This window comes from Metopolophium dirhodum, chromosome 1 (assembly GCF_019925205.1).
Source record: "Metopolophium dirhodum isolate CAU chromosome 1, ASM1992520v1, whole genome shotgun sequence".
Taxonomy (NCBI): Eukaryota; Metazoa; Arthropoda; class Insecta; order Hemiptera; family Aphididae; genus Metopolophium; species Metopolophium dirhodum.
The window spans coordinates 45,694,801-45,708,151 of record NC_083560.1 but is presented as its reverse complement, the minus strand read 5'-3'; positions in this window follow the sequence as shown (position 1 = coordinate 45,708,151).

Genomic DNA, 13,351 nt, shown 5'->3' with positions numbered 1-13,351 from the left:
AGGCAGTCGATAAATTGAGCACAGTCGACGAAGGTAAACACAATATAATCAACTGTAAATCCGGATTTTTGTTATTTAAAAATATGAGTTCCGGTTTCGGTTTAGTTATTTGGAAATATTTAAATTCGATGCTGGTTAGGTTTTAGTTCCAATCCTCGATTAACATATATTACTATATCTAATAAGAAGTTTAACAGAGTTGTAACAGTTACACAGTTAATACAATAAGGGATTTACTTCGAGTTATCAAAACTTATTACACGCTGATGCAATGATAAGATGAATGAACAAAATGTAAAGGATAACATAAAATTAAAATAACTAGAGATGGGCATAGGTACGCGTACCAAAAGTATATTATCTATATATAGCTAAAACGATATGGTACAAAGATCCTCTTATGATCTATGGTTCTCGTTTATCAAAGATACATATAATCATTTATAGGTAGGTTTACATTATATTACAATTTAGAGCAATCGTGTGAATGATACGTATTATAGATACGTGTATAATATATAACGACAATGTTCTCGGTCGATTGACACGATGCGAGACGTAAAATGACGTGCAAAAATATAAACAATTCGCACACTTCGGTCGTGGGTTGGGAAATCGTACTTTTGCGCGAGTTAGCCTCCGTCAACTATAACATAATATATGTGTATACCGCCGATAAACGGATCGAACTCGATCGTTATGAATTGGATCCATATACATATTATACCTACATTGATATCGAACGATTTTTATTTATTTATACGTACCTATATTAATATGGGTATAATATTATTTGGATGCCTCGACGCCGAACCGCATTTTTCTTGCACGCTACTTGGCCACGAGTCAGAGATCGACACTTTGTCATTGGAAAAAACGATCCATATAGCGCAAAAGCACGTCGGCCTAGACACAAGAACGCGGTGCACACGCAGAATAGTTACGTCGGAGGTTCACACGGAATAGATATACCTTCGTAGGTATATAGTGCTTACGGAATATACGTATAATATAATTATTGAGAACACTGTCGTGGTTTAATCACCACGCACACCCTGTGTTTTTTTTTTATTCATTTACATTAATATCGAAAAGATTACTGGGCCTCACTGAGATCAACTCGTGTGGAGGCCCAGGGTTATCTTAATTTACAAATAAGTCTAACTGATATTGGTACATATTACAATATTATGTTTTTATAGAAAGATAAGTATGGAGTTTTTTCATAATAAATCACATAAATAATTACAGTAACAGCGTTATTTGGGATGTTACATTGTATGGTGCAGAGTATTGATATTATAATATAGGTATGTAACACCACTACGATATTCTATAGTACTTACACTACTTATAATATTAAAGGAGTTGCGATGTGGTGCATAATATAACATTCCGGTCGAAACTCGCATCGATGTTATATTTTAGTAATTACTAATTACTAATTAGTAAATGTTATTATTATTATTGTTATTATTTAGCCGTGTTGCAGTTAGTTCTGATAGACAATAGCGTTCCGGATGAAAGGCCATTGCTATAGGTATTATAGCTATAACAAATGCATTGTTCCCGCGACTTCGTGTCGAATCGCAATATAATCATTTCGACTAAAACAAGAGAGATGAGATGATCGCCGAATATGTAGTGTTATAGCACATACCTGTTGAATACATGACATATACCTTATATTTAGTATATTATACACTATATTATTTGTGTACTACTACAACATTATTATTATTGTTATTGTTTAAAAGAGGCCAAAAACCTCAATCGTATAGCTGCAGCATTATAAATAATAGAACACGATCAAAAATAATGATACATCAAACCTGCATGTCATACCTTCGAAAATATTATTCTCTGTCATTTTTGTTATTGATGATTTAGCTCTGAGATTACTCAAAAATATGAACAAAAAAATGATTTTTCGTGAATGCGTCTTGTGAATATAATATTATGTTATGATTAGGCCTATTGAGAGAGAAAACAAACTGGCATTGTAGTCTATCTAATATACAAAGGTCGAAGTTGTCGAATACAATGATTTCATAATAATAATATCATAGTATACGCCCAAAATCAAAAACTATATCAGTACAACACTATGAACGAAATCAACGGAAGACAATTATATACCTATCTGACCTAACCTAACCTACCTTAATAATTTTACTAATAGGCTTGTCCAAAAACAGTCAAGTTGTTGTTGTAAATTATATTATAATATACAGTGCAAAGTCCTATACAGTTCCTATGTTCAATTTATTGGTACAACAGGTGTCGCGGAAAATCTACTTCAGATTATAAATTTGTACGATCACTGCTGCTGTCAACTGCTATTGGCACACGCCCGGTAAATTATTCAAATCCTTCAGCCCATAATATTATGCGTGTCTATTAAAATATTACAACACGTCTTTTATGGTAATACTATTATTGACTATTATATAACATTGTTTAATTCATTTGTATTGAAACCTTCAGATTGTTGTATAATATTGAAGTAATAAACAAACGAAAAAGATATTAATAATAATATAATATGATAATATGATTATAAAACTCCGTGGTATATATAGATATTATGTGTGTCGCAAACAATAAAAAAAAATCGTTTTATACTTTTTAAATAAATTCCAATCAGACGTTTCTCAATAATATATTCAAACTATGTACCATACTGCCATAATAATAATAATAATAATAATATGTACTATTGTACTTCATGCTTATATATACATATTAAAATCTCTCGTAACATCCGCCGTTCGCCCTAAATACCTTTATAGTACCACCTAATACCTAAAATATAGTATATTAATATCTACCTAACTAGCACCATAATTTGCAGGCGCGTTTGTATAATACGACTTATGTGGTCAATCCATATATTTACCACGGCGGTCTGGTTAAACGTAGTCACTGCAATAATTGAACACATTTTAGAAAATGATATTGGTTTTGAGCGACAAATTAACAACTATTCACCAATCATAATTCAAGGGTAAGTATATAAGGTATTGGTTTAAATTTGTCATTGTTGTACATGTATATAATGTACATTTTATAGGTAATACATCTGCAACCGTGTCAACAGCATATACCCACAATAATTCCGAAATTTTCTTGGTACATTTATGTTTTTCAAGTTCAATTAACAACATTGAGCATAATAACATTAGTACTATAGTAATATTGGTATAATTGTAGTAACAAATATTGCAATGCCCCAACACTTCAGACGGTATATGAGTATTGAGGATTAAAGTCCATCTGTGCAAGCTCAATAATATTATGTACTTTTTAAGATATCATATTGTAATATACTAATATGTTTAAAATGTAAATACAATAATTTTAATTTCTTGAACAACTCATGATGCAAATATTATATATATTATATTACCTATACCACAGTTCAGGGGCGTATTTAAAGGGGACACATGGTGCCCATCTCCCCCACCCCCAATCACCAAAAATTTGTGATCACCATTCTATCAAGCACAATATGTATTTTGGTTATAAATTGTGACATTATTTTGAAATGGAAAATATGAGTTATATAACTTATAATTACGTATGATTCGAATTTTTTGTTGCCACCTCCTAAAGACATATTTTCTAAATACGTCCCTGCCATAGTTAATATTGTGTTAAAATGTTGATTGTTTTCATATATAGCAAAGACGTGTAGGTACATTAACCATTCAGATTTAAAAATAATTACCTATTACACAATTGTTGTGACTATCATAAGACGTATAGGAAACACAGGTCGTACCTACCAACGAATATCATTGTGAAACGAATGAAATAACTCTAACTGTATTATTAAAGACGCATATAATGTCATATTGTCATAATAAAAACATGTTATATCATGTAGTCTGTACCTTCAAATATGTGTTTTAAAAACTTACAACAAGTCTAATAATACCTATAATGTGAGTAATGTATAACTCAGTAGAACTGTATATCAATGATTGTATAATGTATGATATTAATTTATAAATATTAAATAGTCCATAGTGCATAAAGTACGTTATGATTTACATGGCAAAAGTAACTAAATAATGTTTGTTTAATGAATACTACGCAGTGGATGTAAAAATGTTAAATATAAATAAGAAGTGTCACTCCGTCAATTATTTTTTTTGGATCGTTTCCTTTTTCTATGAATACCAAGTCACAGATTTTCTTACGAAATTGGCAATATTGCACATTTCAAAATAAATCTATGAGTTTTTTGAAAATAGTAACCTACCCAAGTAGATGTATCTCCAGTTATATATAAGTTCCTTAAAACTTTTTTTGATAAAAAAAATCAAAAACGTGTGAAGGTGAACACCTATATAAGCTATAGTATACGTATAAAAATGTATGGCCTATAATTGACATGATTTAATTTGATTCTGAGCAGAGCAAATCACGTGTCCTCATTAACGATGGTGTATTTTTAAAATTTTTTTTTTAAATATAGTTTCAATATGCAGTTTGAATATTTTTAAAAAAACATTGCACCTAACGTCTTATAAACATCCTATGATAATTACATTGTTTGAAGTTCGAGGTATGTAAGAATATTGTATCGTCTGCAATAATTAATCAATGCAATAAAAATTTTAATAGTATCAAATAAAATGTTCCGTTGCCTCGCACCTAGTGCCTATGCATTACTCTGAGCTCGGTTCTGAAATATTTTTAAATTTAATTTTGTACCTAATTACTTTAAATTTATAATTATAACAAACTTATTATACCATTTTATAATCAAGTTCTGCGAATACGACGCGATAGTATTATCTAAATTTGAATTCCATTTTATTTAATCATCCAATAAATAATAATGTTTGATGATCACGTGAAATATATAGTTTTGATTATGCATTAGTCGAAATATTATCATCTCGAATAGGTTAGAACTTTGTTGTGTTAAAAATATATATTACACAAAATTACTATAGGCATTTAATAATATTATAATGTATGATAGGTAAATACATTGAATTATATTTGTAAGCTAAAAACCTTAATAGTTAAAATAATATGATTTAGACATGGAATGTAATTTAAAATTTTAGATTAAATAATCATTAAATTAATTTAAAATTAAATTAAAATAAACATTCAGTTAATTTAATTTTTTTTATAAAATATAGATAATTAAAAACCAATTATGTGCGCAAGTACATCTTATCAATTATATTTTGGCTTTACTAACTTAATTGTTAAAATTATACATTTGAAATAATATATAGCAGAGCATAAGTAGACAATATAAATAAATTGCTTATTTTTTGCAAGTTTTTTGCAGAAATTATTACAAATTTACGGGCGTACAAGATAGGCAATATATCAACAAATCTGTAATTAAGATTTTATACTTAATTATCACTTAATAAATTATTGTTTATACAAATCCAAAATAAAACTGTAATATTATTACAATTTTTATTATAATTCCTATTCTTTATGATATTATTATGTTGAATATATAAATAGTAAAAATCTACCACAATAGTAATATAGTTTAGTTTCATATTTCTGTGTGTATTTAGTATTTACCTACCACTCAATTATCACAGGTACCAACCTAAGCATGAAATTGTATTTATTATCAGAATATCGAAAAAAAAACATTGAAAAACATTATTTTCTATTTCATTATTTTGACTGCACATAATAAATTGCCTTCGACTTTGATTGAATATGATTTAAATTCGTTTCATAACTGAAAACGCCTACTATATTGAAATATATTATTATTACAGACACATTTTATGGTGAACAACTGTTGTTTGGGTGTGCCCGTTGGTCTATTTATAATAATCCGAGTTGTAAATACAACGAAGGGTCCGTTTGAGACCAAAATGTATCGTTAAACGAATATTTAAACATGTATTCCGTAAATGTTTACGCTTTAAGACGTAGCTAATAATTCGTTTTCGAAATGTATTGTGTTTAAATAATAATAATAATAATATAGCAGACCGACGTGTTTAGTTCCTTTGGTGGAAACAAAAATTAGCCTCATATAGTGTAGTGTAAAATCAGAAATGACATCATTACAAAAGCGATTTGATTGATGTTTTGTCACCTGCTGCAATTGCGGAGGCATGTTCGAACTCAAGATTCTGAGCAGCAACAAGAAAGCTATCAATATTGGCTTTACTATGATGTGGTTTTTGGAGTTGTGGTAATAGCAGCAAAGACGTGTTCCATTAATTTCACCGCATATAATATAGTACCTGTGGGCTGTGGCCATATTTTGCATTTCATACTGCAGAGTAGTTTTTATAACAGTCAACTCAATATATCGATAAGTTTTTTGGAATTTAGCTTAAAATATTAATCTAAGTGCAATCCCAACATTTTTTTTATTGCCATTATGTTTGTTATTGAAAACAGTTGGTATACACTTGATTTTTCGATTTCTACGTTATTTTTATAATCTCGTGAGACATAATATACAGGTAAAAAACACAAAGATATTACAAAAACCAAATTTCTGACATTTTATGTTTTTTTTTTTATTAAATAAAACTGATCAAATAAGTATGTTAAGTTGTTACATTTTTCATACATTTTTCATACATTTTATGAAAATGGATAACATTTGTTAACAACTTACCATTAACTATACCACTAAAAATAAAATAATTAAATAGTAACTATTTACTTAGCTTCGTCATATGTGAGCTAATATAATATAATAAAACGAGTATAATAATATATTATAATTTATGTATAGGTCGTTTTATTTACGACTTGCGTAAATCGCGATAATGACAAATTGCAATTGTATATAATACGATACGATAGGCACCTATACTTACTAAATATGATAATTATATTTATTTTTTTAATATTTTTATTTAACATTATGTTTAAAACAGAATGTTTAATGAATTTTTTTTAATTTTCGTAATATTATTAGTGCATAAAATCGTATTTTTTAAATGGATTTTTTTTTGTTTTTTAGGAAATTTAAAACCGCACACATTAAATATTTTAATCATAAACATTCTACAGCAGTATAAACGTTCTGGCTAATGCATATTTTTTTCTTAACACTTGAGAGAATAATTCGTGTGATATATTCACCAGAAATGTCTTAAGACTCGAGGACTGAATTTTTAAAAACTGTTAGTTATATATCACATACAACCGATATTGGAATTTTTCTTAGTACACGCATTCTTATGCTAGCATGTATCGTGTATGGCTTCAAAACGTATATCATAGGTACTGTTATCAAGGAAAAAATGTATGAATTATTCATAAACCAAAAAAAAAAAAAAAGGTATTTTTAAATAAACGTGGTTATAAAATGTATAATATACTTATATGTATACATACATACATACCCACTTTAGGAAAACGACTATTTTATATTATTCAATATAAAATAGTTTGTGGATAAATGCACAAAAATCTCGTAGGTACTAATATTAATTCGATTTTTAATAGCAGGTACCTATATCTATAAAAAAGAATGTCAACCGTTTAAATTCCACAGGCATATTTAATTGGTTTTTTTTTTCGAAAAATAATTTGAACGTCGACACGAAACGTGCGATGATAAAAGTTTAATATGCGTTTGCATATCTTATACGCTTAGAATAACAAAATAACAACAACCGTCATCACCTCTATTAGTAATCACTATTCAATGATGATATTATATTCAAAATAGACAACGCATATTAGTATTCATCGTGTTTCACTATTGTCTTTGATGGAATATTATTGACGCGTTACATTCGGGGGAAGAGAATTCGTTTTTTTTTTTAATTGACCTATTAAATAGCCAGTAAGGTAAAAATATAATAGGTATATAAAAAGAAAAATCCCGAATGTATTATAATTTATTCCAACCGATAGGTATGCGCGCTGGTAGTTGTTACGGGTAATGTCAACATTATAGGATAATGTCATTAGCCGGACACAACAGCCAAACGGTATGGCTAATGTGTAATCATCTTCGTTTATAAACATGAATTAATGTCAACACTATTCGGATTTAAATATGTTAACATTAGCCTGAGAATAGTGGATATTATGTTAAAAATTCTATATTTTATGTAAATATATATATATTCTTTACAGACTCGTACACAAAAAAAAACGAGGTGGGGTGAACCCCTGAACCCCTCCTACCCTGTGCCTGCTTCTCTAGTATCTTGTGCAATTCCAAATAACACGGAAGCGTGCAATGTAATAATAAAATACGATAACATTTTAATTTTATATATTTAAAATAATATTAATTGGTAAAATAAATTATTATATTTATAATGTTGCAAATGCACACAAATGAGACAACGTGGGATAGGTGTCAAATGGTACTAAGGTTGTACGAACACTGAAACAACACCAATGCGTGGGTGTCTAGAAAGCAGGGTATGAAGAGCAGTGCAGAGAGGACAAATTCTCTAAAAGTGTCCATGGTTGCCTACCGTGGACTGTGGTACAGGTGGTCGAAATGCGAGGGAAATCGCCACTGTAGGCATTACGTCTGAGCTGAGAAATACTAAAATAATTTTAATAATTTATAATATAATAAATAATGATTATCGAAAGCCTTACTCATAATCGAGGCACTTATTCTAAAACAGAACATCAAAAGATCCGCTCAACTAATCTAATCAGGGCAAACAAATTTGAAGTTTACGATGAAATTCACTGTGAAGGTGTAGTAGATTCGGAAACGCAAAACTGAAGTGCCCATCAGCGTTTTACTTATATACATGAAAAACAATTGGGGATTCGTCTTTGGCCCAACAATTCGATAGGAAACAAATGTCTTAACCAAGGATGAGGACGTCAATGCGGAAAACCGGGCGATTAACGTTAAATATTATGTACCTATACCGGATCTGAGAAAAAGAAACCAGATCGAAAATAATAAATTGTTAGGTAAAAGGCTTATTATTTGGTGCTAAGGGAACAGCAGTTCTTTAATATTTTTAAAACTCATTATATATGGTAATTCATATCAAAAATTGTTGGAGATGTGTCTAACTGCAATGCTTAAGGACCCATTGGGAATAATTCAGTTTCATCTACATTTATAATTATTGTTTGCTATATATTACTAATAATATAAGCCCATATATCATATACTCATTAACTGGTTTTAAGCCACTTAGAGTGTAGTTAACGCTGATGAATTATTCGCATTTTATTTTATTATCTTTTTGTATTCCTCATTTGTATTTGTCACGATTTAGGTAATAATATATTGTATTCTCCTACAAACAACTTACTGAATAGTAAACTGTGTCTAATTGGTAACTTACGTGGTGAGCACTCAGCTTTATAATATTTTATTTAATAAAGTTGTTTATACATATAATATAATATAATTTAAATTATGTTTTATTTTTGTTATCTGATAATATGACTTTTATGGTAATTACTAATTATGTCTGAGTCATAATTTATACTTAATATTGTTTGTAAATTAAAATTATTTTATCATCCCATGAGGTCATCCTAAAGTTGTATTATTCGGCTAATAGCGGCATTATCCAAATGTTAATATGGCCCGCGACATATTATAGTATATTATAGTATTGGCGTATTATTATTATGTTATAATGCACAACTTTTTTCAATTAAAATTAATGAAAAAAAATGCAGCGCTTGCATTCGAAAAAAAAATTCGTTTTATGTTATTTGCAATTAAAACGTTACACAATTTTTGCGTTCATCGTTATTTAGAATTAAAACGTTTTACAAGTTTTGTGTTTATCGTTATTCAGAATATTATAAGTTATAACGTTATCCAAATTTTGCGTTTGTCGTTATTTAGAATTAAAACGTTGTACAATTCTTGCGTTTATCGTTATTTAGAATAGTGTTAATAGTACTTAATACCTATTAAATGTATTAATATTTAGTCATAACTAATGCGGGCAGGTAATGGCCCAAATACGGAATATAATATAATCAATTCTAATAATGTCCGTACCCATGCATGAAATAAATATTTCTACGAAACCAATATAGTTTTTAAATAAATGGATTTTAAATTATTTCGTTTTGCGTTATTTTTCGTTCAATGAAATTCTATAAATTATGTTTTGCGTTATGTTTTGTTAAATGATATATAATATGTTTTGTTTTGCGGTATTTAATTATTTTTGATTATCGTTTTTCGTTATAATTACGTTTACAAATTTCAATTTTTTTTTTGTCAAATATAAAGTTATAATCATAACGTTATTATTGAACGTTTGCAAGTCCTGGAAAAAATGTTTAAAATATTATATAGGTACTTTGTCATTTTGGATTGAAAATAAATAATTTTTAGTTACAACTCGCTCAAATATATTTAACGACCAAATCAACAATTTGATTTAGTTATTTTTTAATTGTATCATGTTTATAACTTCACAGTGTGAAAAATAATTAAAAATAAATTAAATATACAATTTTAAATTCATTTGTTTCAATGGTACTATAGTTGTTTGTTAATATGGTATATTCGTACAAGATCGTTTTACAATGTAATTGATATCTAGTTAAAGAGTTTGAGAATGTTTATTGATATTAAGCGTGTATAGTTATTATTTTTGTCACGCCTGAATATTCGTCGAATAAATAAATGCTGAGTCCAATCTAATGTTTTTATAATCTCAATTTATTTTACTTAGAAGTTATTCCATTACTATGCATATTGTTATTTAAAATGTATATGAATCGAATAAACGATTTTTTTTTTTAATGATTACCAACGCCTATTTAAATCTAAAACCATTTCAAAATGTGAAATATAATATACAGACTATGTGAATACCTATTTATAACTTATGGATACATAATACTTAAATTAAAACGCATAATATAAATGTTATTTTAGCAAATACACATTTCGAGTACAATGTTGTCTCTGTTGTGACCAAACACAAACTGAAACGTCGTTTCAACGTGTACACTTCCTTTTGTAGAAAACATAATATAACGTCACTGATCGACAAGTTATAATTTATACATTTGTCCTTACCATACAATGTCATCTTTCCTTAAATATATTTTTTTTCTTAACAATTTTAATGAATTATTTTGTAAAAGACTTAAATCTCAATTTAACAGATCGTTTTTATTTTTTTGACATTTCTATTGCTTCTCTATTATATTTGACTTTCGCTTATTTATGACTTGTTTTAATCTGTATTTTATTGTGTTCATATTATGAATAGTTTCTAAGATACGTTCTGCTATTGCAAGAGATTTATATGTTTCCTGATTTTTATTATTCCTTATATTGTGTTCTCACATTATATTTCTCCTATAGTTTGACCTACATATAATTTATATTGTATTTATTTAATTAATTAAACATTATTTCTTTTTCATGTCCATTGAATTTTGTTATACCTACCTAATATTAATGGTCATTTTTTTTTTCAAAATCATTTTTATTCCGGAGTTATTTATCGCAATTTGTGGATCAGATGATATTTCAAACATCAAAAACGTGTTATAATTATATTATGATGGCAATTATTAATAAATTCATTAACAGTAAATTATTTGGAAAATATGTTTTAATAGTTTACTGTAGCCTGTAGCCCTGTAGGTACTAATCAAATAAAATAAGAATACCTGTTAAATATTGTTGAATTTAATAATTCAGAACAATTAAGCCATTTAATTGGTTGTACGATATAGATTGTGTTGAATAGTATGAATTCAGGTCATTTGTAAAATAAAATACCAGTTATATTTGATTGTATTTGATTAAGCTTTAAATGCCTTTAATTATCCTTATTTAATTGGAATTATACAGTATTAAATACCTAACTATACTATGGGCATAGTATAATTAATGACAGTCCCGCTTAAGCTTTTAAATCCCCCCCCCCCTAAAATATCAAATTGGAAATTGGATATTTGCTTGTCGTGGACACCAATAATCAGCTTTAAAAAAATTATAATCCAGTAATATTAAAATACATGAACAATAAAACATAATATAAACAATAAACATAAACCATATCAAAATTTTTTTTAAAAAACACAAGTTAAAATTTACAACAAGGAATAAAAAAGGTAATATAATTACAAACTTCATTAGTAGCGTAGCGGTTACTCCGTAGCTTGCAGGGAAATACGTATCTAGTATGGGGATTTCGAAATTTGTAAAGGTAGGTAAACATTATTCTTAAATGTGAACCAACTCATTTTAGTGTACCCTATATTGTACCCTCTCCCCAGCCGAAAAACCCTATACCTACGGTACTGGTTAATGTTAATCAATATTGTAGATATTATATACTTCTTTCAATTATAAATATTATTGTAATATTACATTTGAGTTATTTGTTCTGGTTGAGGAAATTGAGTGACTTGCGCACTGAATATTTATAACTACATTTATTTTGTCACCGTCTCCAGACCCAAAATACAGTACATGGTTATTATTTATAAAGTAACATAAATCATAATAGTATTAAATACCTATTAATAATGATTAATGATTAATGTGATATAACATATATACATATCCATTATAAGTATAAGATACTAGGCAGGTTTATTTGTTCAATTACAATATTTACTTTAATTGTATTTGATTTTTTTCTATTTTATGTTTTTATTTGTTAATTTACCTATATATATAATTAATATATATTATGGGAGAAATGTAAGGAACTATCCAATTGATTATAATTTTTTAATGAATATAAATGTATATTTTTTTTGTTATAAATTATGAAATTATACTGCATCGAAATGACGAAATACAAACTATTTGAGATTTTGTATATAAATGATTGACTTTTAAACTTATAGCAGTACTGCAGGATTTCAATTTTGAAATAACTTTAAACGAAATAATCAAGTGTAACGGGATTTATGCCTATTACCGTGGTTATAGTATTAGCAAACACCACATTATAGGTAGGTACGTAAAATTTAAAGCGAGTGAACCTCGAACGAGTCGTCTTATTTGATGAAATGCTCAAGTTATACCAAAGCAAGAACATGGCATACATGTTGCGATTTTTAACTTTTCTATAATTTGTTGGAAATGTATATTTGCATTTTAATCACAATTTTTAATTTTTCACTTCTAAAGAAAATTTTAAATTATGTCAAAGCTCTAACAGTCAATAAGACATCAGAAAAAATATTATTGTTACAATAGTCGGTCGACAGTAGCCTCGTACTTGTAGAGTTTGAATATAGATTTAGTAAATAAAGTAACAAACACACGTCTATTCAGTTATAAAGTTTTATTGAGTTGAACATATACAGACAATGGCACTATCAGCTCCATTTTCCACTGATCGTCTTCCAATCTTCCTGTTTCTTATTATATCTAAATTTAACTAGG